The sequence below is a fragment of the Apium graveolens genome, chromosome 10 (genome assembly GCF_009905375.1).
Source record: "Apium graveolens cultivar Ventura chromosome 10, ASM990537v1, whole genome shotgun sequence".
NCBI classification, from domain to species: Eukaryota; Viridiplantae; Streptophyta; class Magnoliopsida; order Apiales; family Apiaceae; genus Apium; species Apium graveolens.
Genome location: NC_133656.1, coordinates 182,024,740 through 182,043,016, shown reverse-complemented (window position 1 = coordinate 182,043,016; position 18,277 = coordinate 182,024,740). Strand labels below are relative to the sequence as shown.

General features: G+C 34.8%; 2 pseudogenes; one reads left to right on the top strand and one right to left on the bottom strand.

The window, feature by feature from the left end:
* The window catches only part of LOC141691403 (uncharacterized), a 508,513-nt pseudogene that overhangs the window by 188,995 nt on the left and 301,241 nt on the right, over positions 1–18,277 (top strand).
* Positions 2,309–3,964, bottom strand: LOC141689482 (flotillin-like protein 4; annotated as a pseudogene).

Sequence of the window (18,277 nt, the reverse complement as noted above, 5' to 3'; positions counted from 1 at the left end):
CAACATGAGTAAAATTAAAAGGTGTATTAAAGGAACTTGTTTTACTCAATTGATCACCTCTTTTAAATCAGCAAGCATGTTAAGTGAAGCAGTGTCTATAGCATCTTGGTTTTCTGCTCGGGAGGCTCGAGCTTCCATCAAAACAACAATATATGCATCTACTCCTTCGGCAAATACCTGCTAATAAGAGATATTAGCTGAATTCTGAAAGACAGACTAATAATAACTCATAGCAACGGTGATTGACATGAATAAACAGACCTTGATCAGATGTTTGTGAACCGTAAGCTTGTGTATTGTCGAAGTTCATGTTTTGTCACCGCAAAGTACATACATCCCTGCCATCTATTCAATTGCTGTCAAGATGAGGAATCATATAACATAAGCACATAGCTCGGTAAGGGTGAAGTAAAATTGAGGATAAACAAACCTGAGTGAATGTAAATTTTCCTCGTACTTGCAAATCATATTAGCGAATTTTTAATCCTTTTCATCATAGCTTTTGTAGCTCCATGACTATATATACATATACATGACCAAATATATAGTATATAGACATAAATAATCGGTTCTCCATTTGATTTGGTAGGCGAGGAGCCAAAAACTGATTAGGTATGGGAGATAAAAAACCCAAAAGTCTGAATTAGTTGATTTTGATATATATATAGGGTCGCACTCCATTGAGAACCTTTTTTTTGTTGATATATGAGATCTCATCATAGCCGTCTATCTGAGCAAAAAATGCAGTACAAATTTGGTGGTTTTTTTTGTAAATAAATCAAAAATCAGTAGCAGTTTCTAACATTTACATTTAAAACAGCGCGCCTATAGACACACTTGAACACACGCATTTACTGCCTAACAAACTGATACACAAATACACACACCATTAACGACATCTCTCGCTAAATCTCTCCCTCTCACTCTCACTCTCTCCCCTCTTCTCTTTGTTAAATCATCGACGATGCACTCCGAATAAAGGTAAGAATCGACACATTTCTAAGTGATTTTCTGATTTTCCTTCAAGTTTAATAGTCTAATTCGGTACTTATACTCTTTATTTTCAGAAATTGACCCGTTTCTAAGTAATTTTTAGAAAATTATGGATGAATTTCCTGGAGGTATGTAAAAATTAACTTTAACTTAATTTTTTTATTATTAAACCTGTTTTTCAATATGCATGTTGATATTTTTTATTTTTAAAGTAGAGTACTTATTTTTGTTAATTTTTTGTGATATTGTCACTCTTATGATGATTATCCCTGCTTATAGATGATTTTTTTCCAGATTTATTAGTGATTTTATTGTTTAGGATTACAAATATTATTTATGAGCAATGCCTTGATTTTTTGTTTGACTGACACTTGTATGATGATTAGATCTGATTATAGATTATTTTTTGCTTATAATATAGGCTTACACAGTGTTGTGGAGATTTAGTAATAATTTTGTTAGTATATGAATACGCAGGAGATTTTTAGATTAATGTGGTGATTTTTTATTGTATTGACAGTCATATAATCAGGTTTGTGGTGATTTAGGATGTTTAAAAAAAATTAGGATGTTTCTTATTTAATTTTTTTTTTGGAGCACCTGTAATAGGGCTTATTTAACAAAGAATTAGGAATAGATTTTTGCAGATAGTGTAATGAGTTTTGAGAGTTGTGAGTCTTCAAATTGGGTTTCAGAGAAGCTGTATTATGTTTAGTTTGGTATTTAAAAACACTTTCTGTTCTATTTTTCGCATGTATTATGATGAAATGTTGTGTAATTTCTAGTATGGATCATGTATGTACCGCAGGATTAAAGTGAATATAAAGGACATCTTCGTTTTCAGATTCTTGCTCTTATGTACTTAAACCGATAATTGTAGCCGCTTTAACCTTTTATAGCATTTTTAAAAATACAGATTTATATGGTTAATTTATATTTTGTATTTAACATGAACTTTGAATGTGCTCTGTATTTTACGGGTCGAGATCGGCTTCTTTGTTTGCAATGTCACCTCTGTAGCACATCATATGGTCTTGGCTGAACTGTCTGATTTGGTTTTAATATTTGTTATGGACCAAATTCATTGACTAAGTTTAAATTAATGTGGTGATTTTTTATTGTATATGATTACGCAAAAGATTTTTAGATTAATGTGGTAATTTTTTGTTGTATTGACAGTCATATAATCAGGCTTGTGGTGATTTAGTATTGTTGTAGTTTATTCTTGTGGTAATTTATTGATGATTTTGTTAGTATGAGTAGTTACGGTTTTAAGAATGATGTGGTGATTATGTAGATGATTTTTAGAATAATATTATTCATGAATCGTTTTAAACAAAGGTGGCAACATCTTATAAACTTCCCCCAATTCCTTTCATACTATTCCCATCTCCGCTATTTTCTCCATTAGACCAAATGTTAATCTTAGGCTGCAATCCTCTCACTGCTTCGCTGTTAATGTTCGCGATTTCTTGGTACATTCCCCCATTAATCATCAAGTAGTCTCTTAATTCACTGTAATTGCCTCATACGGCTTTCAAAAGTGTGCTTACATATGTGTCTTGTGCTTGTGATAGCGCGACTAGTCCTTGGGCTTCCTTTTGTTTTACATATAATTCGTAACTTGTTGTCGGGTATAAAATGTTGCAACGGCTATGGCTTTTTGAGCTTCTGCTTCCTTTTTCTTTTGGTATAGAATTGCTTCTACCTCCTTTTATTTCTTGTACAACTCCCAGTTTGCTTCTTGTACCTGTGTTTTAATTAAATGACAAGTGGAAATTACAGTGATAAATATCTAATTATAGATTGAGAGTGATACTACTAAAAATCGATCACTAATTTGTTCTTTTGCAGAAAGAAAATGTAAAAAAAATGTATGATAAGGAATTGTGAATGTAATTAAAAGACAAAAGAGTGTTGGGGAGAATAGAAAGGACTAGAAGAACAAGGTATTGTGAATTTTCTACATTAAAGTTCGTAGGTGTAAAAGGTAGGAAACGACGTTAATTGTTAGATTGACAAAGTGATTATGTGCGAAGTAGTTAAATTTTCTACGATTTTAGGCTCTTAAAATTAGGGTGTTATGATAAGGGGTTAATATGTATGTCATGCAAGTTTTTAAAAGTTCAATATTGATCACCTTGGTTTCATATTCAACACTAGCCTTGCTCAAGAACTCGGCCTTGAGCTTCTTCGTCTGAGTCAATGCATTCATTATCTCCACCTCTTTCTGCAACTCTGCCTCCTGTAGTGCCATTTCCTTCTCTGCCTCCACCTCAGCCACATGCGCGTCTTTCGCCCACCCTGCCTTCCTCTTCACCAGCTCCGCATTCGCCTCAGCTACTTCAGTCTCCCTCTCATTCTCAAAAACCTTCACCTCCGCCTTTACTCTTATCTACTCCTTCATCCCCTGCCCCTGCCTTTATGTCGAAATAATCTTCGTCTCTGCATCAATTTTCGCAGCATTTTGAAGTGTTTGTCCCTCTCTTAACTTTGATCCAACCTCTCCTTTCATTCTAGCCTCCGCCACATCAACTTTTGTTTGATTTGCAGCCTCCATTTGTGTTTGTTTGTCCCAAATATGAGAAATACACGTGCCCGGGAACATCCACCAGTTGTTTAACATTTGCATTGTAGATCAAAAATCCAAACTGATTAAGCTCATGCTGGAACTTCTCAAAGACTTCTTGTTTGAATTCCTTAGCACCTTTAAAACCCTCTTCCATAGTCATTGAAGCTGAGAGAACACGTGTTTCGCCTCAATAATACCCTGAACAAGCTCTTTGACATGGTTTGAGAGCTTGTCATGGGGAGAAATGAGCTTGGCATACTTCAAAAGGCTGTCATTGTCGAGGCGCGGGCCAATGGTGAAGACAACAGGGAGAATCCATGCTTTTTTCGAAATTTTTATGTCGGTGATTCCTAAGCCAGTTATGACTAGGTATTCTGATGCTCTAGCAACTCTATACATGGTGATCAGAAAAGTTGTGGAGAAATAAAAGAAAAAATTGTAGGTTTGGGAAAACAAGATGAATATGAAATGGAAGTAGAAAGTAGAATAGTCCTTTTATAGAACAAAACGTAGTGTAAATCCCTGTGTGGGAGTAACTAGAAAGCAGCTATTCGAGACCAATTTAGATTTATTTCTAAATAGTCACCAGGTAATTAATTTTTATGAATAAATTTAGTCCATTGCTCATTACTATAATTCTATAATTTCTTGGTACAGTTTAATGTTTCCGGTTTTGAAACGTAACCTTTTTAGTATATGCTGCAAATTCCAAAATATTGTTGACCTGAGATGTGACTTTACGTTTATTTATGATTTTCCATTTATGAAATTACAAGGAAACTGAAGAGACATTTGGACATATCTATCTAACCGGGCTTTACCAGTGCCAAGAAAGTGTCTAATCATCGCTCTTAATTTCTTTCCTGTATGTTTTATGTGTAAGATATTACTTGGAAAAGATATTTATGATTTGCAGCCTTATGGCCTCCTCATATTTGATTTTTTCCATTCGTCTTTCACTGAGAATCTTATCACGAATCGTTCACGTTGCATATAAGCACCTTGAGAATGTTATCAGAGGTGGTGATTTATTGATGTTATGATTAGGATTTTGGTGATTTAGTAATGATTTTGTTAGTATGAGTGACTTTTAGAATGAGGTGGTGATTATGCAGATGATTTTTTGTTATTCTTACAATTCTGTAATGATTAGTTCTGATTATTGATAATCTTTTGTTTTACATATAGGCTTAAAATTACGCAAAAATGTTTTTATGTATCTTTTTTGGATATATTGAGATTTATATGATGCTTGGTTTATGATATTTGCAGGTAGTATAAGACGGAGCGCACACCTTATATTACATAAACTACGCAGACCAGTTGCTGGCCCAATTCACATTAATTTGGAAGAAGCCGAAGTTGAAATTATTGACGCGGGAGGCAATAATGTAGAAGATAATATAGCTGTAGAACAAGAGATAGAAAATGATGTTGATAAGGTGATTAGCAATATATAAACTGATGAACCAGCAAGAGGTATTTCCTTATTACTTATTGTATAAAATTATTGTCTTATAAATTCATCCATAATATTAGTACTTGTCTTCTATTACAGCGGTTTGATATTTGGCAGTATAAGTGTCATAAATTTGAAGAGTTTAGTGATATTTTTTGATATTAAAAGTGGAGTGCGGTTTATTCCGTCGTGTTACTTAATTTTGTTGCAGACCTGAAATAGAAAATGATGTTGAGCAGATGATTACCAATGTAGAAACAGATGTTCCAGCAAGAGGTATTTGCTTCTTTAATTTATAAAATCATCCTCTAATATTTTGTTATAATATTAGTGCTAAGCTGCTGAATTGCCTTAAATCTTGCTTTCTGCAGGGGAAGTTGTTGTTTATAATTCGGATGATGATTTTGTAAATCCAGCACCGTGGTCGAAAAAGAAAAATGATGTCTGTGAATCAAAAAAAGTCAACAAAAGACTTGCAGTTAAGGTAAAATCATATAATCTATTGGGTATTAACCAGTTAAATAATTGTCTAATTTTGTAGGGGTAAAATGATGAAAATCAAAGAAAAAAACAAAGAGGAAATTGCGGGAATGATAAAGAAAAAAAGAAGCTAAGAATCATAGATGAGGTATATAAATCACCTTAGATTTGCAGAGATTATTTAATAGTAAAAAACATTTCACCATTGAATCATAGATGAGGTATATAAATCACCTGATGAAGACGTTCCCGGAAAACAAAAAATTGTAAACAACGAAGCAGAAATGAAGGGAAAGATGAGAAATCTGAAAAAGGTAATTTGTAGCATTTAAAATTTTAGGAGTGAGTTACAGGTGTGTATCTGTGTTGCGCTATGTAGCTTGCTAGCTTACCCACCTCACTGTACTTTGTTGTTCTTGGGGTCTTCATATTTTTGAGAGAGAAGTGATTATTTAAGAGACTTATGGTGAGATTTTACATGAATGAAACTGTGAAAGTGATGTGTTTATAGGTAGGCTAGTACATGAGTGTAAGACTACTCCTTTGGTACCATGTGTACATCTGTTTTAGATACGAGACATTAAAAAAATGAAATGATACAAGAAAAATGAAGAAATGTGAATAAAGTGACAGAATTATTTAATATTTTTTTATATAAAATTAGTGTAGAGAAAAATAGTTACGAATATAAATGAGTGTAATTAATTTTATATTATAATTTTTTTACAAATTTGATAAATTTTAAAATATATAAAATCGGATGAAAATAGTATTAATATGTTTAATACTTGTAAATATGTTTCAAGGGGAATGTAAAAGGGAAACCTGAAAGAAGAATAGCGAAAGGAAAAATTGAGCAAAGAACTGAGATTGCAAAGAAGGTACAATCAGTATCCATTTTGAGAACTTTTTTAATTGAATACACATTAAAATCACCACTATATATTACAACATGTAGAAACGTAACTTTTTACGTTATGCAGGATGATGATATTGCAAAAATTCGCAACTCCCCTACGTTGCTGACTGACATGATATATGCACTGTCAGATGAACAACAACAATGGGTTAGAGATGTCGATTTTGAGAGTCTCTTAAATTTTGAGTTGGTGGAAATCCCCCAAAGGCTAGCTTATAAGGTTCTTGAAGCATTTGATGACAGAAGTTGCACATTAATACTGAAAAGGGGGGATATAGAAATCACTGAGCAAGCTGTGCACGATGTAATTGGAATGCCATGTAGAGGAGCAGAAATTGAGTTTGGAAACGATGAAATGATTAGTGAAAGAATTGATAATTGGAGATCGCAGTTCCCAGTCACTAAAGGTCAGAGTTTGGGAAAAGCTTGTGAAGTGGTTGATCGCATTAAACAAACAGGGGAGGTCAACGAAATTTTTAAGATGAACTTTCTGGTGGTGATGACAAACGTGTTTATACGATCAAACACTAATAATTTTGTGAGCCAAACGATTATGTCTTTCAAAGATAATCTTGACAAATGCGCCAATTATAACTGGGCAACATATTTGATAAAAAATTTAGTGATCACAAAAAAAGGTGGCTGCGAACTTCTTCATTATTCTATACCGGACCAATGATTGTTTTGCTCGTAAGTTCTGTTTATATGTAAGTAGATAGAATTTGAACTTTTACAAAAATTATTTGACCACTTGTTCATTTTTGACAGATAATGTACGTTGATCGAGTATGTTTTCAAGGCAAAAAACTTGTCCTAAGACTTTATCCAGCTTTTAGAGGATGGACAAAAGAGAAATTGAAGGAAAGGGAAGTGATGGAAGCTGAAGACAATGCATTTGGTTCTGGAGTAATTTTGAATTTGGCAACAATAGAAGAATTGGAAGAAAATGAGATATTATTTTGGAAGGTAAGTACAGTACACATATTTGTGTATTATCCAATGTAATTTGTTTCTAACAAATTTTTTTTGCATGTTTAGGGAAAAGCTTATACAGAAAATGAGGAAGAAGTTCCTGAAAATGAAAACGAAGATACAGGATTCAATAATAGACATAACATAAATATTAGGTCACACACACACTGTAGAGGGGGTGAATACAGTGTATAGTACACTCAAATCGAACTTTAAGATCTTAAGTAACAGAAAACAAACTTTATTGAAACAATAAACTCTGTTACAATATGGAACTGTTACCTCTCAGTAATGAACAAATATCACGAGAGCTGCTAGGGTTACAATGAATAATCTTTTCTAATAATGATAACACTTATAGTGTAAACCCTATGTCTGTGTTTATATACTACACAGTTACAAGATAATCGCTAATTGATATGGAATATAATTATGCTTCCTAAAATATATCAATCAGATATCTTTTCTTCCAAGTATTCCATTCTTCACGGAATTCCTTCTTCATGCATATCTCTTCTTATGTTTATCTCGATCTTCTTTCCTTTAATCAGCTACTGTCCTTATCTGATTGTCCTTCAGCACTTAAGTTCTGATATCTATCTTCTGATGATTTGTTAGGTCCCAATGTGTTTGTAGAAGGGGGGGTTGAATACAAACAGCACCGAATAATCGAATTAAATGCGGAATAAAAAATGTGAAACAAAATTCAAGTTAAATAAAAATATTATTAAACTTGAAAGGTGTTACAACAACTGTATCGATTACAAGGAATTAATCTCAAATTAATTATCACAAATTTAGAATAAATTCGACATGAACTTTTTCTATTTTTGCAATAATTAGAATCAAATGCTAAACGCGATTTGAGATTAAGTTCTAGGGATTTTGATCCGCTAGATTGTTACACAAGAACAAGATAAAGATTTCTAGTTGATTGGATTTAACTTTACAATCTAGAAATTTAATCTTGGATTAAACAGATGAAAAATGTAATATTTCAAGGCGGCTGCTTTTCTTGTTCTTTGTTCTTCTGTTTTAATGAATGAATGATATGCTGCTTCTCTGCTTCTATTTAAATCAACAAAACCAATAGAATTGACTTGGCATGACAATCCTATAGCTGGCAAGACTTTCGGTAGGACAATTGAATGAACTAGCAAGACAATCTGAATGAACTAGCATGACAATTAGAATGAACTAGCAAGACAATCAGAATGAACTAGCAAGACAATCATCCTCCTGATGTAACTTTCGGTGTGACAATTGAATCTGGCCTAGCATGACAATCGGTATGACAATCCTGATTGTCATGCTAGTTCATTTTCAATTGTCTTGCTGATTTAATGCTTAAATTTAATCCAATTAAACTTCTGAAAATTCCTAAAATTCCTAGAATTAATTCAGAATTAATTAATCAATTAATTCAATTAATAAATAAATTATTCTTCGCAGATATAATTTATTTTCTTAATTAAATTAGATGACTTAATTAATTAATAGAGAATTAATTCTAGTCTTGAGCAGCAACCATTCTTCTGCAAATCTTCTGAAAATCACTGAAAATTATGAATCAATTTCATCACTTCAACGTTGACACTCGATGTACTGTCTGGTTCATGAGTGACTAACTTCCGTGACGTTTCTTCATGTCTTGACTCTGACACTTTGATTTTCTTCAGATTAAATCCTTGTAATTAATGATACTCTGACGAGATCTCTATCATTTGATTAAATCCACAATCTTGACTTATATCACTGAGGCATGATCAATTTCTTGAACTTCTTCCAGTGAATTAATTCCTCAAGTCTGTAGATGAACCTTGTCTCTGAATCCTTTGACAGATATTACTTTGCGAGATCTCTTTGACGGTCGATCCACTATTTACTTATTACATTCTTATTTGAGTTGAGTTGAATCCTCGAATATACAAATAGGTCTATGACATATGACTTATAATCTCCCCCTATTTGTTTGTTAGACAATAACACACAAATACCTAGAGGATAACTCAACTAACAAATAAGAAAAAGATATAAACATACATGCAAAGTAAATAGGAGAAAAGTTCTGGATGACATTTAACATTTTCCAGATTCCAAGTAAATGTTCCTCTAGACTGAACATATCTTCAAGTAGTTCCATCTTCATTTGTACAACCACATTTCCTGTTGAGAAGCACATATCTCTTGCTTCTCCCCCTATGAGAATCAACTGATTAAAGAAGATCACCTTCGTTTTACCACCTCTCCCGTACAATAGGATCCGCAGATAAAAATCAATGGTACTCCCCTAACAGCTTCTTCCCTTATTAGAAAATCACCTTGTGTTTACCACCTCTCCCGTACAATAGGATCCGTAGTTAGAAACAACAATGGTGTGGTGTAGTGTACATGTGGGATCTTTTTCTTCCTCCCTGCTATTTCTCCCCCTTAGTTGAGGAATCCTCCAAACTATTACTTAAGCTTTTATCTCCCCCTTAAAGAAGGAATGTATGCCGTCGTCTGAAGGAGTTCTCATATTTCACTTGGTTGGAAAAGAAATAACAAGTGTTTCTCTTTCTTCCTCACTGTGAGTGTGTGATTGTGTTTTAGTGTACCTCACATGTGTTTCACTCTTCTCTCCACTCGTGTTTACACTCAATCTCACAAGTGTATCACTCTTCTCTCATAGCTCCATAATCAGCTGTACCTGCAAGGAAAATCACCTTAGCCATCCTTAAGGAGGTCACAGGTGGTGCAATGAGAGTTCACAAATCCCCATCCTTGTTAAACTCGTCAGATAAATCTGAGTCATAATCTACAAGTTGCTAGTTTCCCTTTTAGGGTTCCAGATTTGAATTCTGGGAAGGTAAACAATGATCCAACGAATTTAGCATAAAGATCAAAGTTCCCTTCTAATGTCTGTGAAGACACTTCCTTGTGACTTATCAGGTAATATCTGAATCATTGTCAACAAGTTGCCGATCTGCACCTATGTCAGATCCACTATCCGCAGATGCATCCAGGGGATTTAAGCCTGGGGAGGTAGACACTGACCACTGACACATGGCTTTTGGATCAGTATCCTCTCCTAACACCTGTAAAGGCAATTGGTCCACTAACGAACCTTGAACAATCGAATCTGACCTTAAAATGGTCGAAACTCTTGTTTCCGTCAACTCATCCTTTGTGTGTGTAACCTCTCCTTGTGCATCAAGAATTGATTATGTTTGAAGTGGTGACACTACATCGGATGCCTTGGCCGACAGGCAAAATTCAATAGACGCACCCTGTTGAGAGAATGAATCTAGTAACTGTTTTTGTGCCTTTTCAGCCATTACATCTTTTTGAGAAGATGTATGGGGGCTAGCAGTTGTCTCGGTTTAAATACTACTCATCTATGTAGGAGACAGAGCTACTGGGTTGACTACAGAACCTTCCTTATGTGGTGCACTAGGCACTATCTCCCTCACGCTCATTCATACTACTTTTAGTGGTAAGAGAGTGTTGGTTGGTTCTGTTTTTGTGTTTGTCTTTACAGTCTGGGATAGACGTTGTGGATTTTCAACCTCATGACTGTCAATGAAAGAAAGTCATTGGAGACTGAACCTGTAACACAGAATATATGGTAATAGAGAGAAAATGATTTACAATAGTGATTTCAAAAGATTTTACATGACATAAGAAATCACTAATGTAGAAAGAAGTTTGATTTTGTTTTTCAATATGAATGAGTTTTTGATAAAACATTGATCACTTAGGGTAAAGTCTAAGTAATTCTCATTCATATCAAAAGCTTACAAATATCTGCAACATAATGTTAACAAGATATCATTGACCGATACTTGTCAAGTACTTTAGATACTAATTGTTATGTTGCATAAACAATATACCACTGCACATATAAAACAATATGATTGTGCTTAGTGATAAAATAGTTATAAATATGACGACTCTACTAGTTCATATAAAATTATAACTTCTGTTAGAGTGCCATACCATGTCCTTGACGATTGCTTGAGCAGCATACTAGTTCATACCAACCTGAAGTGAGATTGTGAAGAAGAGATTGCATAGTCCAATAGATCTGCAACTGCAAAGTCCATGAACTGTGGTGCACTGACTTCCTCTTTTGACTCACCAATCAGGAGTACACTTGTACACATCTTACTAGAGTACAATTCCAAGTGTAATGTGCAGCAGGTGTCTGATATGTCATAATATTCTCAAGTCTCATCACTGGTGCTATATGTTAGATACTGCTTCCTGATAATAACCTAGCACAATATACAAAATTACAATGATAACATTCCCAGCTTGCAAACAGCCATATCCCTCGGATAAACCTTTGCTGTTATCTCCAAAGGTAACCAGGGGGCCAGCTTTCTCAATCCACATTTGATAGCAGGGCTCTATCTCCGGTCATATGTCTTGATGATCCACTGTCAAGAATCCACACTACCGGTTACACCTGTTTAATGCCCTGCACTTCAAATGGATTAGACCTTCTTCGGAACCCAAACTTGGTTGGGCCCGGCATACTTGTAGAACTGTCCTTTATCAGGCAAAACAACATTTTTAATTTTAATGGTCTCAACATTCTCAATGACTGAACATTTGACCTTGTAAACAGCCTTAACAAATTTCTGTTTAAGCTTAGGCACAAATGTCTCCTTTCTAGCCTTAGAAGGACTAGCAGTCTTAGACCTATCATGCTTCTTGTTATTCACATGCTGACGAGGAGTAGTCTTATCAGTAGACACATGCTTACCATTAAAATAAGCATACATCATATTAAAAGCACAAGACATACAATTAGCAACACCACATGCTTTATGAGAGTGATTAATAGCAGGCAATTTATGCATGGCAGACATGGCATTTTTGTTATCCAACTCATGTGTGTCTGAGTTAGTCTCAGTTGCTTTCACAACTTTGACTGGAACTTTCGACACACTTGACTTGGAAACAATCTTCTCATTAGCATGATCTTCAGCACGTATTTCTTCTTGAATAACAGAAGAGGTCGCATCAAATGGTTCAGCAATTGATGCTTTATAGAGGGGTTCATCAACACCCTTAAGCACATATGGTACTTCCCTCCCTTTAGCACATACATGAGGAGGGGAGTTTATGCCTAATTCTCCAATAGCAGCATTGTAATCATAACCTATTCCAGATGTTTGATTAACAGCTTGCTTACTGTAGAACTCTTTAGCCTTCGAACAAGAATTGAAGTAGGCTCTAACCTTAGTCTCAAGACCGGTGATCTTGTCTTTGAGAATAGTTTCGAGTTTTCTATAACAGTCAACTCTATTCTCTAGAAAAGATACCTGTTCTTTTAATTTGTCTTGATTAATGTGCACAAGTCTTAATTCATTGACCTCTTTCTCAAGGTCTGTGATCTGTAAACTTAACAGTTCATTATCACGACGTGCACAATCTAAGTTACCTCTTAGATGATAAACCATTTCAGCATCAGAAAGTTTTACCTCTATTCTTGACGATGAAGCTTTTCCATCAATAGCCATAAGAGCAAGATTTCCTTCATCTTCATCTTCACTGTCAGTATCATCCCAGCTTCTTCCCTTTGCCAGATAAGCCCTTTCAGAGTTCTTTCTTACTTGCTTTGGCTTCCTACATTCTGTGGCAAAGTGTCCCAACTCATTGCAGTTATAGCATCTAATGGTGCTTCGATCAACCATCCCTGTTTTGTACCCACCACTGCTGGTGTTAGAGGATGAAGATCCACCTTTCTGGAATTTGTTGTAGTTGGACTTGTACTTAAGCTTGGGATTCCTCCTGAATCTGACATGGGAGAATCTCTTGACAATTTGGACCATTGATTCATCTTCCAATTGCTCCAGCTCTTCCAAGGAATAAAAATCATCACTTGATTGATTTGTAGTAGGAGGATCATATTCTGCTACTAACTCATTTTCCTCACCCTTGGAAAACTGTACCATTCTTTCTAACTGTTGAGATTGTTGTTGTTGTTGACCTTCAGCTACAAGTGCAGTAGATGTGCTGACCATTCTATCCTTCCCGTAGACTTCCTTCTGTTGAATCTGCTCCAACTCATAGGTTTTTAACACTCCATAGAGCCTGTCCAAAGAAATCTCACTCAGATCTCTAGCTTCTCTAATGGCAGTGATTCTATGTTCAAGATGAGCTGGTAGTGTTAAAAGGAACTTTTTGTTGACCTCCCTGATTGAATAATACTTTCCATTGATGTTTAGGTTGTTGATCAACGCATTGTACCTCTCAAACACTTCAGTAATTCCTTCTCCTGGATTTGATTTGAAATGTTCATATTCAGAGGTTAGGATTTCCAACTTGTTCTCCCTAACTTCCTCTGTGCCTTCATTAATCACCTCAATAGTTTCCCACATGTGTTTGGAATTTTTACAGTTCATCACATGTCTGTCCATCAAGGGATCAAGGGAATCAATTAATATTAATTGAAGGCTGGCATCCAAGGAGGCTTCTTCCTTCTCAGCAGGAGTAAAATCTTCGGGCTCTTTTGGATAGGTTCTAGCTTCAGTAGTCACCACACCATCTATTATTACCTCTGGTTCAATAACCATCGGAGTTTTTATACCCTTCTTTAACAAGTTTGAATATTTGGGATTAGCAACTTGTAAAAATAATAGCATCTTCTTCTTCCACATGATATAATTCTCTTTATCAAATTGTGGAATTTTAACGGTTCCAACTTTATGTGAAGTCATTATGAATTTTTGAATGAATAAAAATTCAAAGAGTTGAAAAATCACAAAAGTCTAGGATCTTGATTTGTTCGTTAATCAGAAGGCTCTGATACCAATTGTTAGGTCCCAATGTGTTTGTAGAAGGGGGGGTTGAATACAAACAGCACCGAATAATCGAATTAAATGCGGAATAAAAAATGTGAAACAAAATTCAAGTTAAATAAAAATATTATTAAACTTGAAAGGTGTTACAACAACTGTATCGATTACAAGGAATTAATCTCAAATTAATTATCACAAATTTAGAATAAATTCGACATGAACTTTTTCTATTTTTGCAATAATTAGAATCAAATGCTAAACGCGATTTGAGATTAAGTTCTAGGGATTTTGATCCGCTAGATTGTTACACAAGAACAAGATAAAGATTTCTAGTTGATTGGATTTAACTTTACAATCTAGAAATTTAATCTTGGATTAAACAGATGAAAAATGTAATATTTCAAGGCGGCTGCTTTTCTTGTTCTTTGTTCTTCTGTTTTAATGAATGAATGATATGCTGCTTCTCTGCTTCTATTTAAATCAACAAAACCAATAGAATTGACTTGGCATGACAATCCTATAGCTGGCAAGACTTTCGGTAGGACAATTGAATGAACTAGCAAGACAATCTGAATGAACTAGCATGACAATCAGAATGAACTAGCAAGACAATCAGAATGAACTAGCAAGACAATCATCCTCCTGATGTAACTTTCGGTGTGACAATTGAATCTGGCCTAGCATGACAATCGGTATGACAATCCTGATTGTCATGCTAGTTCATTTTCAATTGTCTTGCTGATTTAATGCTTAAATTTAATCCAATTAAACTTCTGAAAATTCCTAAAATTCCTAGAATTAATTCAGAATTAATTAATCAATTAATTCAATTAATAAATAAATTATTCTTCGCAGATATAATTTATTTTCTTAATTAAATTAGATGACTTAATTAATTAATAGAGAATTAATTCTAGTCTTGAGCAGCAACCATTCTTCTGCAAATCTTCTGAAAATCACTGAAAATTATGAATCAATTTCATCACTTCAACGTTGACACTCGATGTACTGTCTGGTTCATGAGTGACTAACTTCCGTGACGTTTCTTCATGTCTTGACTCTGACACTTTGATTTTCTTCAGATTAAATCCTTGTAATTAATGATACTCTGACGAGATCTCTGTCATTTGATTAAATCCACAATCTTGACTTATATCACTGAGGCATGATCAATTTCTTGAACTTCTTCCAGTGAATTAATTCCTCAAGTCTGTAGATGAACCTTGTCTCTGAATCCTTTGACAGATATTACTTTGCGAGATCTCTTTGACGGTCGATCCACTATTTACTTATTACATTCTTATTTGAGTTGAGTTGAATCCTCGAATATACAAATAGGTCTATGACATATGACTTACATGATTATCTCCTGATAATATAAGTACTGATATCCTTAAGTCCTGACTTCCAGTATAAGTATTGATCAACAGTTAAGTACTGATTTATCATGTTCACGTAAGATCTGAAAGCTAAACATAAAACATATTAACCATGACATTATCAAATATATCTAACAATCTCCCCCAACTTGTAAATTAACAAAATATACAAGTTTAACAGATATTTGATGATGTCAAAAATATTAAGTACAAATGCATGAGAAATAGACTAGATAACTACAACTTACAGTCCTTAAAGTTTTTACCAATTTCAACTTCTGATAACAACTTCAATCTGTATAAATATCAGAATTTAAGCAGTTGTAGATCTTTGACTTGGCTTCTTCATTTTCTGATCTCTCTGATGTCAGGAGTTGTTCTGAGATAGTTCTTCAACAAACATTTCTCAGCATATCTTAGTTCATCAATCATTCTCCTTTTAACACCTTTAAGCTCTGCAGTATCTTCACCAGTTTGAAAGATTGCAGCTCTGAGATCATTAATCTTTGCTTTTCTTAACTCCTGATCTAGTCTTATGACATAAGCTTTGTTTGACTCAAGATTGAATTCAAGTCCCTTAATACCAAGATACGTTCTGATCTGTGCAGTATTAGGCTTCATATCAACAATATCACCATTGTGATCTCTGTACTTTGGAACATATCTGCTGTCAGACTTAACAGAATAAAGCCTTTTCTGTCTCTAAATCTGTTCTTTTAAGTAGTTTGCAGCAGTCTCTGTTATTCTGTCATCCACTTGAAGTAAGAAAAGTGCATGCTCCAATTCTTTAAAATACTTCAAAGGAATGGCATTTTGTCTTATATGATAAACCCTACCATCTGTCATGAAATACAACATGATGTATTCTTTCAAGTAGGTATGGTAAACCATCTGTACAGATTCCAGTTGATTCAATCTCTCAGGAGTTGCTCCAATACCTGGTTCACTCAAGGAAGTTGGATCATTGGTAGTGTTATGTACTTTTCTTTCATCAGCACTTCCCAATCCAGTTTTATCTCTAGCTTCCTTTCCAGTAACTACTCTTGCTTCAAAACCACTTGCAGTAGTCTTCAAAGATTGAGTCTGTTTTGCTTTAGTGAATCCTGGTAGGAGTGTCTTTGATCTATTTTCTGATATCAAGTTAACTTGAGCACTGTCAGAGGTTACTTGATTCTTCTGAATATCAGAACTTACAATTTCTTGACTCTGAACAACTTGAGCCATGTCAGAGGTTGTTTTAAGAACTTTTCTTGTAGTCAGAGCAAGATCATCTATTCCATCAGTAATTTCTTCTTCCTCAGGAGGTACATAAGGCTTGATAGGTTCACCAACCTTTTCTTTACCCTTGGATCTTGGATCTATCTGTGGTTGTGATCTAGCCAAAGTTGCTTCAGTATGTGTCCTTTCTTTGATCACAATGTCTTTAGGTTTTGGAAGTAACTTTTTACCAGAAGCTTCAGATTTAGATGTGACTTTCTCTGATTTAAGTCTGACTTCTTCTTCCTTTAAAATTTCCAAGTCCATCCCTGGATTTTCTTGAAGAAATAACTGTCTTGACATTTCCTCATCAAGATCTAGAAGTTCATCAGAATTTATCCTTTTACCAGCAGCAGAACTTATTCTTTTCCCAGTATCAGAACTTGTTCTGTGACTAGCTTGTCTTGATGTAAACCTTCTACCTTGACTATGACCACTACCCATTCCAGAGGTTCCTTGGTCATCTTTTCCATCATCCTTTCCTTGCAGTGTCTTGTTGGTTGTGCATTTGGACTTAATTACCTTCTCCCCCTTTTTGGCATCAGCAGGTAATAAAAGAGAGATAAGTAGTTCCACTGAGGTCTGGATTTCAGTAACTTGCGATTGCTGAGAAGCTTGATTTGTCAGAATTTGATCAATCTGAGCTTGTTGTTTCTCTTGAGTTTTCTCAATATAAGCAACCCTGTCAATGGTAGGTTGGAAGAACTTTTTCTTATCAATTTTCCAAACTTGTTCCTGTTTGATAAAGTTCTCCTGAATCTTGTGTAGCTCTGCATGAGTATTGGAATGAAGACCTTGTAGATGTTTAGTACTCAATGCAGTGACTCTAAGCTGGGTTTTAAAATCATCAGAATTTAACATTTCATCAGCTTTAGTCAAGTGCTCAACAAGATGTAAAGCATTTGGAACACATGAAACTGAGTTCCATTCCTTAGTCCACTCCTGACCTGCAGGAGTTTCACTCCAAGGCACTGGTGCATCCCTGATGACAAACTCCTTTACCAGTTCAGACTTAGGAAGAGTCGGTGGAGGAGTATGTCCTGAAGGACCTACTTCATCAGCATCTACAGTTGTAGCAGCTTCACCAGTATCTCCAATATTTGCAGCATCAGAACTTAAAGAATCAGTATCTTCTGATAAGACAACAGTGTGAGTAGCAATGGAGGCTTCAACATCCTCTAATTGCTGATCTGATACTAAGTTCTGATCAACAGCCATATCCTGATGCTCACCTAAAATCTGATCATCAGCATCTTGATGCAGAGAAGGTGTTGTTGATAACTCTGGAGTTTGAACAACATCAGTAACATGTGTTGTGGAAGGATTATTTGCTGTTGGAGCTTCTAAGAAAAGAATTGCAGGCACAACCAGGTTCTGAATATCAATTTCAGCACTTGTGCCTGGATCAACAAGAGACACAGATGGTGAGTTAGCCTTGTCAGATACAGCTTCCTG